At 46.1% G+C, this 15,211-nt stretch overlaps 1 protein-coding gene across 6 annotated transcripts in view; it reads right to left on the minus strand.

Annotated features, from left to right (window-relative positions):
- Positions 1 to 15,211, minus strand: part of AP1B1 (adaptor related protein complex 1 subunit beta 1) — an 82,838-nt gene that overhangs the window by 54,241 nt on the left and 13,386 nt on the right. For 4 of the 6 annotated variants that reach the window (XM_077874243.1, XM_077874242.1, XM_077874241.1 and 1 more), the window contains exon 1: positions 2,956 to 3,115. The exons of 1 other annotated variant lie outside the window; for it this stretch is intronic. The gene's annotated coding sequence lies outside the window, so the exon portion shown is untranslated. Of the gene's footprint in view, positions 1 to 2,955; positions 3,116 to 15,211 lie in introns of those variants that run through there. One more of the 6 variants, XM_077874245.1, reaches the window with a different exon arrangement.

The following is a 15,211-nucleotide window of genomic DNA, read 5'->3' on the forward strand; positions in this document are numbered from 1 at the left end:
ACAGGAGCCTGGGAAGAGATAGAAGTGGCGAGTGGGGGCAACCCCAGTGGCTCAGCGGTTTAGCGCCGCCTTCAGCCCAGGGTGTGATCCTGGAGACCCGGGATCGAGTCCCACATCGGGCTCCCTGCATGGAGCCTGCTTCTCTCTCTGCCTGTGTCTCTGCCTCTCTCTCTCTCTCTCTCTCTCTCTCTCTCTCTCTCTGTCTCTCATGAATAAATAAAATCTTAAAAAAAAAAAAAATGTGGGGAGTGGGAGAGATAAGGCAGGAGAGCCAAGCAGGAGTTAGCCCAAAAGGCCTTGAAGGCGACGATAAAGACTATGAATTTTAGCCTAAGAGCAATAAGGACTCATTGATGGATATTCAAGCAGTATTATTTTTTTAAGGATTCCCCAAGTCACGTTTTCTCTCTGGTGTTATTTGTTTGTCTCTGTGTGAAGAGAAAAACAAAACACGAAAAATATTTCTGGACTATGATCATGTATCAGTGACCTGACTCAGGCAAAAAAAAAAAAAAAAACCAAACCAAACCAACAACAACAAAAAAAACCTGTTCAGTAAAAGAAACATCTACATGTAACAGACACCCTCTCAAGCTTTCATAATTGCACCAAAATGCAAAACCCATATTCAAGCCATGTTTGCTCACTGTCAGCATGTCCAGCTTTGGTGCCAGGCATGGGGGTTTTCTAGGAAGTGAGTAGTCAAGACATGCAACAGTTTCAGAGGATGACCAGAAAAAGATGAAAGCCCAAGCCCAAAGCCAGAAGGACCAACAAACTAAACTTGTTCTGAAACACTTTTAGGAAGTGAAACAAGAAGGGGGGTAGCAGTGTTGTGTATGTAAAGGTCTCTGTTTGCAGAAGGAAGTAATACCCCACAGACGAGGGTTCACAGCCTTCCTCAGAAAAAGGCCCCCAGTAGGCATCAACTGCCTAGGATCAAAGCACCCAACCACTAACAGTCTCTGCACAAATTTCCTTATCTAATCCCCCCACACACCAGTGGGGCAGGAGGTGGGGGATGGGGAGTGGCGGGATGAGAAGGTGGTAGTCACTATTATTTTAAAACTGAAGTAAAGGAGGCCCAGACTAAGTAAGCTGTCCAGGTCACACTACCAGGAAGCTGGTGAGCTGCTGAGCTGGGGTCAGAACCAAGGGTTAACTGAGGGAGTTAGGCAGTGTTTTTTCATTACACCTCCCAGCCCTTCAGGCTGCTCAGGATGAAGCCTCTGCTCAAACCATACTCAACAGATAATTTCTCCACAACCTCTGAGGGATCTGACTCTTTGAGAACTACTGAGGCTACTTTTTTATGACAGTTTTTAAGAGGCCGGAGAAGGCTGGTGGGCTCAACTCAGGACAGGGAGCCAGATGCTGAGCTCTGCTCATGTTCCTACCTTCTGTGACAAGTCGCTTCATCTCAAATCCTCCCTTGGAAGGATGGGGATAAGGTAACAATATTAAGTTTCTGCGAATTCAATGGAACTAGGAAAACAGATCATAGAGTTAAAAAAAAAAGTACTACAGTAATATTTATATCTCGGCTTTCTTCAGAAGCATATGGAAACCTTAGCAGGTTCATTAAGGTTTGTAACACCCAGGAGTGGATAGGACGGCAGCAGGTCTTCCTTGTGCTGCTGTCAGGGAAACTGAGGCAGAAGTGAAGCAAGTCAATGTCTGCAAAGGAATAAGGTTTCAGACTCACAGTCTAGTCCTCCAGCCATCAAATGACCTCACCATTCCCAGGAAAGATGTGGCTCCCCAGCCAGGAAGCCAAGGAGCCTGCACTTTTCTCAGAGAGACAGAGACCCTCCCCTTGAGAATGTTCTTCAAGAACCTAGGGTCAAGAGATCCCTAGGGGTCATGTGCTTCCTCTCTTTTTTTTCAAAAGGAATGTAGCTCAACCACTGACAGGATCTGAATATTCTTAAATTAGCTTCATGAATAATTTGTTTTGAGTCTCACACTTCTCAATAGTCAAGAAAAACTTCCCTTTGACCCTGAAAGGTAGTCACTTATAGCAGTAGCCTGCAGAATTGTTTCATCCTAAACACGTAAATCAAATGTCCCTTACGAAAATTAGATTCAAAGTATTAAGGCTACATCTTTACAGAGCTTCGAATAAATACAATGGCAGCTAAAGATATTAAATACCCCCTACACCCCAACCTTGCTCCAGCCTCTTTTGTCTCTGCACTTTGCAGGTCCCTGAGAGCCTGGGTAGGAACCCAGACTCTGCCTGCATCACAGGATTGACCTTATCATGTGTGGTTCAAGTTCTCTGTGCCTCAGTTTCTTCGTGGATAAAATGGGGATATCAACAACAGCTACCTCGCAAGGGCTGTTGAGAAGTTACATGTGGCATCGTACCTACTGTGCTTAGCACAGCGCATGAAACACAGTAGGAGCTCAATAAATAGTAGGTAGCATTTCGTATTTTTAGCATGATTACAGGTGTCCCCAGATAACCTGTCCATGAAACGCCAACGGATAGACCAAGCCCAAGCCTACCTCCGGGCAGGCGGCACAGAGCCGGTTCTTGATTTCTTTTCTTTCTCTCTTTTTTTTTTTTTTTCCCTTTTTAAACTCTAGCAAAGAGATAAGGCCCTGAATGACTGGGAGGCCTCAGGATGTGAAGGGGGAAACCAGGACTCAGAGCGGAGTTTCCCCTCTGGCCAGGGGCGGACTCCTCCGGGCCTAAGTCTAGGAGTCTCTCCGGAGGACGCCCCAAGAGGGGATGCGGGCTGGGGCGCCTGGGATTCAGGCCGGCGGCCAAGTGAGCGTGAATGAATGAACCCGCAGTCCTTCTGCCGCGTCGGGGCTCGGGAAGCCACTCTCGCCCCTCTAGCGTCCGGTCCTCTCCGTGACCTCTGACCCCACAAACCCCCTCACCTCAGACCACCGCCTCCCCGCCCCACTCCTTCTCCTGCCTCTCCGGACTCCCCGCTTCCTCACCCGCAGGTCCGAACGGCTCCCGGCGCCACGGCACGGCTTGGCTCGCCAGCAAAATGTCCGCGGCCTCGTCCTCCCGCTCCCCCGGTGCGTCCGTGCCGCCGGCCGCTCGGAGCCCCACGGCTGTCACCTGCCGGGCGGAAGTGAGCTGCCCGCGCGTGGGCACTTCCGGTGGACGCACGGCCTGGGGGCGGGGTCAAGGGTGCAACCCGGGCGGGCGGTGGTGCCCGCGGGGCGGGGCCAGGAAGGGGCGGGGCCAGGAAGGGGCGGGGCCGAACGGCATTAACCCCTCCCCAGCCGCGGCCCAGCCTCGCCACTGCCTCCCGTAGAGTGCTAAAAAATTAGCGAGCTAATCGCTGAGTAACTTAAGGTGACGACTTTTAGAGCCATCTCTTCCTTTGGAAAACTGAGATTGAGAAAGGCAAGGTTTTGCTCAAGATCATTTACCTTATGAATGGAAGAGTCAGAACCAGAGCTGTAAATCCAGTCTAGCCCTTGCTGCCCTTCAGTGCAGCCCTTTGGGAATTCGGCTGGAAAGGTAAACCCATGTACCTCCAAGGAAATTGATCCAAGAGAAACTTCCTAATATCTCATTTTTCCTTTTGCTGGGTCTGCCAGGATGTCAGTTCCTATTATCACCTCACTCTCGATTCTGGTACTATTCACTTTCTCCTTATAATTTCCGATCATCCCCCTTAAAACAGTATTCTGTCCCTGCTCTTTAAAAATGTTTTACTAGAAATGAGTGTAACTATGACAAGCTCATATTCTGACTCTTACAGTATTTTCTTTTTGCCATGATAGTGATTTCATTAGATTTGGGCACATTTGTAATCAAGTACGAATGCCACCTCTGTCAAAGGTGTTTCAGCAAAGATAATAACTAAAGGTTTATAAACTAAACTTCAGATTGAGAAAAGAGCAGCTATTTTTTTTTTAAGTGGCTTATCACTAGGGCAGCCTGACTGGTTCAGTGGGTAGAGTGTATGATTCTTGATCTTGGGGTTGTGAGTTCAATCTCCACCGTTGGGTGTAGAGGTTACTGAAAAATACAATCTTTTTTTTTTTAGATTTTAAATTTATTTGTCAAGAAGAGGGTGCACAAGCTGGGGGAGCAGTAGGCAGAGGGGGAACCAGGCTCCTCAGTGAGCAGGGAACCCAATGTGGAACTCCATCCCAGGACTCAAGATGATAACCCCAGCTGAAGCAGATGCTTAACCAACTGAGCCACCCAGGCATCCCAAAATAAAATCTTAAAAAAAAAAAAAATAGAGGTTGCTTATTACCACATTATGAGACTGTTAATGTTAAAGGAGCCAGGCTGAAACACAAGTCAGTTAAAATGATTTAGAAATCTAAAGTCACATTTCCCTGTTTCGTATATGTAAAGGTGACTTTACTGCTTCCTGATTTCTTTACAGGAAAAATAAAGAACATCTTGGGATTTTTTTTTTTTTTTTTTTGGTGGAGGAAGAGATTATTTCAATTATGAACTATAAACATATATAACTGGAGAGTATTATTTCTCATGTTTTAAACCACTCAGGTTAGCTAAAGATATATTTGTGTTGTTTTTGAGTACTTGTGTAGGTTTTTTGTTTTTTTTATATAATAATAAATTTGTTTTTTATTGGTGTTCAATTTGCCAACATACAGAATAACACCCAGTGCTCATCCTGTCAAGTGCCCCCCTCAGTGCCCGTCACCCATTCACCCCACTCCCCGCCCTCCTCCCCTTCGACCACCCCTAGTTCGTTTCCCAGAGTTAGGAGTCTTTATGTTCTGTCTCCCTTTCTGTTATTTCCCACACATTTCTTCTCCATTCCCTTCTATTCCCTTTCACTATTATTTATATTCCCCAAATGAATGAGAACATATAGGGTTTTTTTTTGTAACTATACATTAAGTGAGTGCTTCATATGTATAAGGCACTATTTTCACATGCATTGCAGCATTAAACAAATGAGTTTGGTTTCATGCTTTCTTGCATTATTCAGATAAGTATTAGAAAACATTGCTTTTAGATACATTACTATTACCAGGTTACAAAACAAATATAAGTAAGAAAAGGAATTAGTTTCATCCTCTAAATTGTATAAGTAAAAGGTTAGCATTTGAAATATGTGTTAATTCAACTCTGGGGGAAGGATGAAGTCAAACATTACCCTTATGAAAAATTTTTGCTAGTGAAAATATGAAAACCTCCTGAAGACAGGGCACCTGGCTGGCTCAGTCAGTTAAGCGTCTGCCTTTGGCTCTGGTCATGATCCCAGGGTCCTAGGATCTAGCCGCACATCCACCTCCCTGCTCAGCAGGAAGCCTGTTTGTCCCTCTGCCTCTGCCCTTCCACACCCCTCCTGCTCATGCTTGCTCTCCATCACTCTCAAATAAATAAAATCTTAAAAAAAAATGGAAAGAAAATATGAAAACTTGAACAATGGCAATGTTTATTTGCTTTGCCTTTACTTATGTTTTTCACACTGCTTAAATACTAGATATTAAAAAGCTAATCGTGGGTTCCTTTGTACCTCCACTAACATGATTTCTTAAGGTATGTTCGACCTTTGTTTTGCTTATCTTTGTGGCACACAGCCTAATTAACAAGGTGATAGTAAAAGATACCTTTCTTTCTTTCTTTCTTTCTTTCTTTCTTTCTTTCCTTCCTTCCTTCCTTCCTTCCTTCCTTCCTTCCTTCTTTCCTTCCTTCCTTCCTTCCTTCCTTCCTTCCTTCCTTCCTTTTTTCTTTCTTTCTTTCTTTCTTTCTTTCTTTCTTTCTTTCTTTCTTTATTTATTTATTTATTTTTTTTAGATTTTAAAGTAATCTCTACACCCAACATAGTACTCAAACTCACAACCTTGAGATCAAGAGTTGCATACTCAGGCAGCCCAGGTGGCTCGGTACTTTAGCGCGGCCTTCTCTGCAGGGCATGATCCTGGAGACCCACATTGGGCTCCCTGCATGGAGCCTGCTCCTCCCTCTTCCTGTGTCTCTGCCTCTTTCTGTGTGTGTCTCTCATGAATAAATAAATAAAATCTTAAAAAAAAAAAAAAAAAAAAGAGTTGCATGCTCTATCAACTGAGCCAGCCAGGTGCCCCAAAGATACATTTTTAAAAATTCGATCAGATAAAGGCTTTTGAGTCTCTGTTTTGCTAACCCAAGCTGCTAAGTTACCTGAAACTTTAGTCAAGACCAGAGAGAAGTATATGGCATATGTGTAGTTTGCTTCTTTATAATTTGATTGGCCTGTTTGTAAATTGAATCATTACTTAAGAATCATCACTTCCAGGGGTTCCTGACTGGCTCAGTCAGGGGAACATGCACCTCTTGATCTGGGGGTCATGAGTTCAAGGCCCACATTGTGTGTAGAGATGATTTTAAATAAATATTTTTTTAAAAAAAGAATTATCCAAATAAAATCGTTAAAAATAAATAAATAAATAAATAAATAAATAAATAAATAAATAAATAGATGCCTGGGTTGCTCAGCGGTTGAACATCTGCCTTCGGCTTAGGGTGTGATCCTGGGGTCCTGGGATCAAGTTCTGTGTCGGGCTTCCTGCGAGGAACCTGACTCTTCCTCTCCATGTCTCTCACGAATAAATAAAAAAAATCTTAAAAAAAAAAAAAAGAATTATCACTCCCAGCAGATAGTAAGGTAAAACTGAATATGATATTTTCTAATATTCCCTTAGATCTCCCTAATTTACCAAAGGGGGAAAAATATTTACCTGAGGCTCTTCTAAGGAATGATGATACCGAAGGTGTGAGGGTGGTTAGTTTCTTTGTCTTTTTCAAAAGACCAACATTTTTATTTGGAATGATTATTGTGAAGAGCAGAATATCTTTTTTATCCAAGAACTTGAAGCATATCTGGAATTTACCGATGTACATGCCCATTTTAGAATGTTGCTTCTTAAGGTAATCCACTAATGCTTTGAATATTTTTATTATTTGGTTTCTCTTTCTGCTAAAGAACAATTAAACCCTAATTTGGCATAGGATCCCTTTGAGTTGAAATCTATATGAGGCCAATAGAAATTAAACAGGTTGTTTTTTGTTTTGTTTTGTTTTGTTTTTGTTTTGTTTTTTTAGATTTTATTTATTTATTCATGAGAGACACAGAGAGAGAGAGAGGCAGAGACATAGGCAGGAGAAGTAGGCTTCCTGCGGGGACCCTGATGGGGGACTCAATCCCAGGACCCCGGGATCACTCCCTGAGACCAAGGCAGACACTTAACCACTAATCAGTTCTTTAACTTCTCCCCAACCCCTGTACCAACACCTAGCAAGACACCAAACTCTTATAATACATCTTATTAGAAATTCACGGTCTGCCCTGCCTAGATGACTTCTGCTGTTTAATCATTTTTTAAAAAGATTTTATTTATTTATTCATGAGAGACACAGAGAGGGAGAGAGAGTCAGAGACACAGGCAGAGGGAGAAGCAGGCTCCATGCAGGGAGCCTGATGTGAGTCTCAATCTGGGGACTCTAGGATCATGCCCTGGTCTGAAGGCAGGCACTAAACTGCAGAGGCACCCAGGGATCCCCTGTTTAATCATTTTAAAAGGTGGCTGGACATGCAGGTTTCTTGCTATATAACCTATCTCGTAAGAAAGATAAACTTTGGTAGCACTTTATGGTAGTTCTGGATGGTTTTGTTACTTATGAGGAACTAATTGCAGCTCTCTTAGACTCAGCTGAGACATAGAATAGGAGCTATTATTATTTTTTTTTTTTTTGAAGGCCAAATAGATCATAGGAGATTCTAGGAAACTCTGGAGAAGGCAGTGTATATTTGCCATCATCAAAATACTTACTTGGGGATGCCTCGGTGGCTCCACAGTTGAGCGTCTGCCTTCGGCTCAGGTCATGATCCCAGGTCCTGGGATCGAGTTCCATGTCAGGCTCCCTGTGAGGAGCCTGCTTCTCCCTCTGCCTATGTCTCTGCTTCTCTACCTGTGTCTCTCATGAGTAAGTAAATAAAATCTTTAAAAAAATACTTATTTGTATTTATGGAATGTGTGTTGGTTTTTTTTCCCCACGGATTAAAACAAAACAAAACAAAACAAAACACCACCCAACCTGGGGAGGCTTTAATAAAATGACATTTTCTGGGATGCCTGGGTGGCTCAGTGGTTGAGTTTCTGCCTTAGGCTTGAGTAGTAATCCCCATTTGGGGATCAAGTCCTGCATTGGGCTCCCTGAGAGGAGCCTGCTTTTCCTTCTGCCTATGTCTCTGCCTCTCTGTGTCTCTCATGAATAAATAAAATCTTTAAAATAATAATAATAAATAAATAAAAATAAGTAAATGAAATGACACCTTCCTTTTGCATTAAATTCTTATTCTAACTTCTAAAAATCTTTTCACATATTTCACATCTTCAAAACAACCCAGTGATTTAGGCAGAGTGGACTTCATTATCTCCTTTCTTACATATAAGGATATTTTAAAAGGTTATGTTACTCAGCCAAAGTAACATTTGCTAGTAGTTAGTAGTAAGCTAAGGCTATAATATGGTTTTATTAATTCTAAGCCCAACAGTTTCTCTATTAGCTCTGATCCTTTTTTGAAAAGATTTTATTTTGCGGCAACCCCAGTGGCTCAGCGGTTTAGCGCCGCCTTCGACCCAGGGCCTGATACTGGAGACCTGGAATCGAGTCCCATATTGGGCTCCCCGCATGGAGCCTGCTTCTCCCTCTGCCTGTGTCTCTGCCTCTCTCTGTGGGTGTCTCTCATGAATAAATAAATAAAATCTTAAAAAAAAAAAAGATTTAATTTTGTGCACTCACCCTTGCTCTCAAATAAATAAATAAAATCTTAAAAAAAAAAAATTTCCAGGGGGGCAGGGGCTCCTGGGTGGCTCAAGTCTATTAAGTGTCCAACTCTCAATTTCAGCCCAGATCATGATCTCAGGGGTGTGAGATTAAGCCCCATGTCAGGTTCCGTGCTGTGTGTGGAGCCTGCTTGGGATTTTCTCTCTTTTCCTCTGCTCCTCCCCCTGTTTGCTCTCTCTCTCTCTCTCAAAATAAATAAATATTAAAAAGAAAAAGATTTCCAAGAAGACAGAAGTCACAGTGTTTGTTCAGGAAGGACATCCGAGAGATGGTGGCATTTGTGCTAGGCCTCGCCCAATGAGAACAGAGTCTCACAGGCTGAGATGAAAGGAAAAGGCAACCCAGGGACAACAGTGCAAAGGCAGGAAGTCAAGAGAGTCAAGCATCTGGGTCCTTCAGAAAGCATTTCACAAGTCCCTACTGTGAGCCAGGCCCTGGGCTAGGTGTTATATTGTCACATGGATGAGGCAAAGGCCCTGCTTTGGCTGAACCAGCAGTCTGTCTGGGGATGACAGAGCAGCAGCCCCAAAAGTGATTGGTGCTGTGATAGGGGATGCCCTAGAGGCTATGGGAGTCCAGAGCAGGAGCTGAAGCTCCCTGGAGTTGGAGGGTCCAGGGGAGGCCTGGACGAGTGGAGGGCCTATAATCTGGAAGCGTGGAAAACAATGAATGTTTATGGAGCACCTATGGTGTGCCAGATGGTATGTAGAGGGTTTCATTTGTCTCTCACACCATCCCAGGGGTGGGAGGGGATGTAACTCCAAGAGCTTAAATCAAACAGTGTGTGAGTGGCACAGCTAAGGGCCTGGTCCTAGAGCCCCAGGATACATGGTCTTTTTTTTTTTTTTTTTTTTTTAAGATTTTATTCATTTATTTATTTGACAGAGAGAGAAAGAGAGAGAGTGAGCACAAGCAGGGGGAGCAGCAGGCAGAGGGAGAGGGAGAAGCAAACTCCCTGCTAAGCAGGGAGCCTGACTCGGGACTCAATCCCAAGACCCTGGGATCAGGACCTGAGCCGGAGGCAGATGCTTAACCAACTGGGCCACCCAGGAACCCCAGGATACATGCTCTTATAAATCCCACTCATTCACCTAAAATTTATTTGTCACTCCTGCCTGAGCCAGCCATAAGGGGGCTACAACATGAACCAGAGCTGGGCTACTCCTTGGGCTACTGTTGAGTGTGGGAGAGACACAAATTAAGGGACAATCATAACACAGCCCAGAAGGACTGGGAATGCACAGGAGACTCAGGCAGCAAACTCACCCTAGGAAAGTCAGGGAAGACTTTCTGGAGGAGGTGACATTCAGCCCAACCTGTGAAGGATGACATTACTACCATCAATAGTTGCCACGAACCAGGCACTGTGCTAGGCTCTTCCACGTATTTAGTCACTGGACTCTCCCAACAATTTGAGTTTCCATGACTGTCCCCAGGTAAAACGGAGAAAACAGGCCAGTGGGCACACTTGCCTGTGGGCCTGGGTCTCCTCTCCCACAGCTCAGTATAAAAACACAGTACTAATGAGGAGACACAGCTTATTGTCAAAGGCTGGATATTTACGGCTTGCAGAGGTGACAGCCAGAAGTAAAGGAGGGTCTCTCAGGGAGGTTCCCTCTCCACCCCCTCCACCACCAAACCCAGCTGGCCACTCTGAGTCCCACTCACCTTCAAACACTAACAACTGGGTCTAGAAAAGTCACACCTGGGTCTTGTGCATCTCACCCAGCCCTCTGAGACCCCAGGCCCAGGAGGAGCCCCTTGCTTCAAGAGGGTGGAGCAGAGCCTATGATGGCCAAGCCTACCTGGATAGAGAACTAACTTCTCCCAACAAATACACCATCACTAAAAAGAACAGCACCTCCTGGTTGGAAGAGATCGTTTTTCTCCAAGTCCTGTTCACTTTCTCCCCTGCCCTGCGGATGTACATGATGCAGGACTGACCTGTCTACCTCTTTAAGCCTCACTTTCTCCTCGAGAAGAGGACTCTTTGTGGGCCAAGTGCCATCACAAGCCCTTGACACCCATTCATTCATGTAACCTTCACCATTCTCAAGAGGTGGAGGCTATATAATAACCTTCACTTTACAGGTGAGCATGCTGAGGCCTTTAGAAACTGAGGAACTTTCTTACTTTCTCAAGGCAACAATGGACTGAGCTGGGAGTGCAGGCTGGTGACTGCAGGACCTGCCTCACCGGGTTTCATCCAATCAGAGGGAGCGTGGGAATTCTTGGGGTGTTGGGAAATGACCCAGGACCTGCTGCTGGCGCTGTGTGCTCTTCAACAAGTCCTTTCCTATTTCTGATTTACAGAATTGCCAGACGCATCCTAGCCCACCTGTCTGGCCACAGTCATGCATAATAAATAGATGTTGCGCAAATTAAGAATTATTTCCGTCTATGCCCACTAGAGGGCCCCCAAGTGACACTAACTGCCACCCTCCCTTTTCTGTGTAATTGTTACAGGCAGCCTCAAGGCATCCCTGTCCTAAACTTCTTTCTAGATTCTTCTTCCTATGTGATTCCTATTCCTCTGCTTCAATTTGTTTGCTCGCTGTTTTTATTATTTTTACCCTAGAAATTACTAAAAGTTACCTCAGATCCTTTCTGGAAGGAGGCAAGAGGCGGCTTTTGTCCGAAGTGTCACAACGCCCGCACTGCACCTGCTGATGGATTGGATGGCTCACTTTGTTGGCATAAGGCTGATGCAGACTGGCCAGGTCTAAAGACCCAGACAGCGGGGGGGAAGAGGGGGTGGGGAGGGAGAGGCAAGTCCCCGCAGGACCAGCCAAGAGGGTCCTTGGCTTCTCACAGGATAGAAGTCAAATGCGAGCCAAGAAGTGAGAGCAGAGTTTATTAAAGATATAGAGAGAGTGGAGATACACACAGAGCGTCCACAAGACTCAGACAGGAAAGAAGAGTGAGTCTCATCTTTGCTTAGGGTCTGGGGTTTTAATTGAGAATTATGGTCCCATGCACGTGCCTTCTCAGACATCCATGAATAAAGATGGGTGTTTAGGTGTCCTCCATAAGTCACTTATGCCCTGGAGCCAGGGGTCTTGGTGAATCCGTGGTCTTGGAAAATGTTCATGACCCTTCCCGCTCACTCCTTTGATGCTATCTGTTGCGCTGGAAGCATCCAAAGAAATCAACTCCTTGCCTTTACAGGGAGGACATACATTACTTGTACGAGAGGCATGTGTGTGTGTGGGGTGCATGTCCTAGTGAGACTAGAAGCAGGAAAAAGAGCCAAGAAACAGTTTTTCAGGAGGTCCCTTCAGTTTTCCTGTCTCAAGGAAGTGGCCAGTCTACAACTGCCCTACTACCCTGGGATCGGCATTCGGCTTTGATTCCTGCTAAGCCACAGTTTAGATTTGTGAGAAGGGCCCTGGATTCTTCAGAAGCCCCAGGTACACCATCAAGATTGGCAGCACTAAGGATTCCAGTCTGCCCATGTGGGTTCCACCTCATTTCTGTGGACCCCAGAATGTTCTTGTCCTCCCCTATATGATAACCCTCTGCCCTTCCTGACAGTGTACTCTGTGTCTGTAAGCTCCAGCCCAGACTCAATGACAACATCCTTCCTTCCAGAGATCACTTAAGCATCTCCCATTACCACCCAAGTTCAAATGCCTGGGACAAATCCCTTCCTCTCCATGGTCTGGTGTTTCTGCTTGGACCCTGACTGAATCCGAGGAGGGACACCGGTTCAGAGCAGGCAGGTTCTTAGAGCCCAGGGCCTCCAAAGGCCATCAGCGTGAGGTCCTCCTAACAGACCCACTCAGAGAGAGTCCAACTTTCCATAACTTCCCCGTTAGCTATCTGTGGCTGGAGGAAGACACACTTTTGCCAAGCTGGCACGACAACAAAAAGCTTCAATTATCTTCCATCCCATGGGCCAAGCAAAACAAAGGAAACTCAGAATCCTACATAAAAACCAGATCCTCTGTATCACCAAGGGGTACTGTGGTAAGTGGGTATCCCAGAACTGGGACACCCTGAGGACAAATGGGTGATGAGAGTCTGTGGATGGGTATTAACACCCCCCCCACCAGGATTAAGTCCTGTGCTCCCTAGAAGCAGAGTCTGGACCTCAATATTCAGGTTGGGACACTGCTCTAGACCTCAGTTGGGCACATGTGAGCTGGGCTCCTGTCTGGGGCTGAGCTGGACTTCCATGATGCCCAGACTCTGCAGCTCGAGTCCTGGATGGCCACCAGAGGGCTTTAAAGCCATGTCCAGGGAGGCAGTGACATCCCTAGACTGTGAGGTAGAAGAAGAATCCAGGATAGAGGAGTGGGCAAATCCCTGTGCAAGGCAGCCAGCCACATGTGTAGGAACTCTTGGTGCTCTAGCTCATCTGATCCACCTTGGGTAGCTGTGGGTACATACATACACCTTGGGACCCCCATTGGGCTACACTCATGGAAAGGCCTGAGGCTATCATCATGCAAGGCGGAGAGGCTGGAGGGACAGTTCTTAGACTCATGAGGCTTTCTTTTCTTCTTTCTTTCTTTCTTTCTTTCTTTCTTTCTTTCTTTCTTTCTTTCTCTTTAGATTTTATTTATTTGAGAGAGAGCAGAGTGTAGGTGAGGAGAGGCAGAAGGAGAGGGAGCAGCAGACTTCCCGCTGAGCAGGGAGCCTGATGTGGGGCTTGATCCCAGATCCCAGGATTCCAGGATCATAACCTGAGCCGAAGGCAGATGCTTAACTGACTGAGCCACCCAGGCGCCCAACTCCTGAGGATTTCTGATATTCCCTTCACTGCTCACCAACTGTGAGATCCACCACCCCCTTTTTGACCTCAGTTTCCTCATCTGTACAATGACGAGGCTGGATCAGATGATCATTCGGTGGCTTTCAGTCCACCAGTAATAATGATGATGATGGTGGCAATGATGATAACAGTGCCATTTGCCAAGAACTTGTTATGTGCCAGATTCCACACAAAACTCATTTAATTAGACTATCTCCCTTAATCTGCAAGATAACCCCAGGAGTAGGCACAATTATTTCCCCTATTTCATAGGGGGGAAACACAGAGGCTTATACAGATGAAAAAGAATTGGCCTAGGAGAGAGATAATACAGCTGGGAAGAGCCCAGCCCGGAATCATATGGACCTGGGCTTGGACTCAGGTTCCACTGTTTCTAGCTGTGTGACCCTGAACAAGTTACCCTCTCTGGGCCTGGGCCTCCTCTGTTGCTCACTCCACAGGGCTGCCATGAGGACCAAAAGCAGTAATGCCAAACGCCTGGCATTCAGGGAGCACGCCACATCCATCGCGGTTCCATATTAAATGCATTATCATCTGTGGCTGGGATGTGAACCACAATCCACTTGGTCCCACAGCACTGGCTCTCCACCCTTTGGGTAAATCCCTGCTGAAGGAGGAGGTGAAATGCTGCCTGGGTTGAGCACTCAGATTTCGTGACAGGCTCAGATCACCACAGCTGCACAGCAGGCTTGCCAGGTGCCCAGAAAGCTGCCCAGCCCCACTCTCGAGCCAGACGGGGCTGCCCCCAGGGGAGCTACACAAGCATTTTTGCTCACCTGGCCAGCAGCCTCTGCCACCCCATTCTGGCAGGCCCACACCCACCCTCTGCCCCCAGGGGCTTCCCATTTGCTCCTCACCAAACTCTGAGTCTCTCCTGCAAATCTCACTCATTAGATAATGGAATACCTCATAACCTCCCATGGACTGCCCTTTGGAAGCCATCGCTTCACTGTCCCCCACCCCCACCCCCAGTTGGCTTCCTGCCTGATCCCTTTACCTAGTAACCCCCAAGCTGGCTGATTCCCTTGCCCCCGACTAGATCACTTGCCTAAGTACTAAACAGATGCTGTTCTTGAAGAGGACATTACGGGTACCTGCCATCAAGGGATGGAGCTGGCAGTGTTCCTGGTCTCCTGGGTCCTACCATCTGGTTTCTTTTTTTTAAAGAACATTTTTTAAAAATTTTTATTTACTTATGATAGTCATAGAGAGAGAGAGAGGCAGAGACACAGGCAGAGAGAGAAGCAGGCTCCATACACCGGGACCCGACGTGGGATTCAATCCCGGGTCTCCAGGATCACGCCCTGGGCCAAAGGCAGGCACCAAACCGCTGCACCACCCAGGGATCCCTACCATCTTGTTTCTACTAAAGCTGTTGTTCAATGCACACAGGGTAGTACCCTGGGAGTGGAGGGACTGCTGCCCCTCAGTGCCTGACAGAGCCAGGCACACAGTGGGGCTCATGAGAATGTGAATGAACGAACGAACAAATCAAGTGAAAGAATAAACGATGCAGGGCTAAGTTTGGTCTTTGGATTTAGAGGACCCAGGAGCTCTCAATGGCACTAGGAACCCTAGATCTGGGTCCTGGCTCTGTCTGCCACCAGTCTGCAGCTCTGGGACTTTGGACAAAGTTCTCAACC

Source organism: Canis aureus, chromosome 27, assembly GCF_053574225.1.
Source record: "Canis aureus isolate CA01 chromosome 27, VMU_Caureus_v.1.0, whole genome shotgun sequence".
In the NCBI taxonomy this organism is placed as follows: domain Eukaryota; kingdom Metazoa; phylum Chordata; class Mammalia; order Carnivora; family Canidae; genus Canis; species Canis aureus.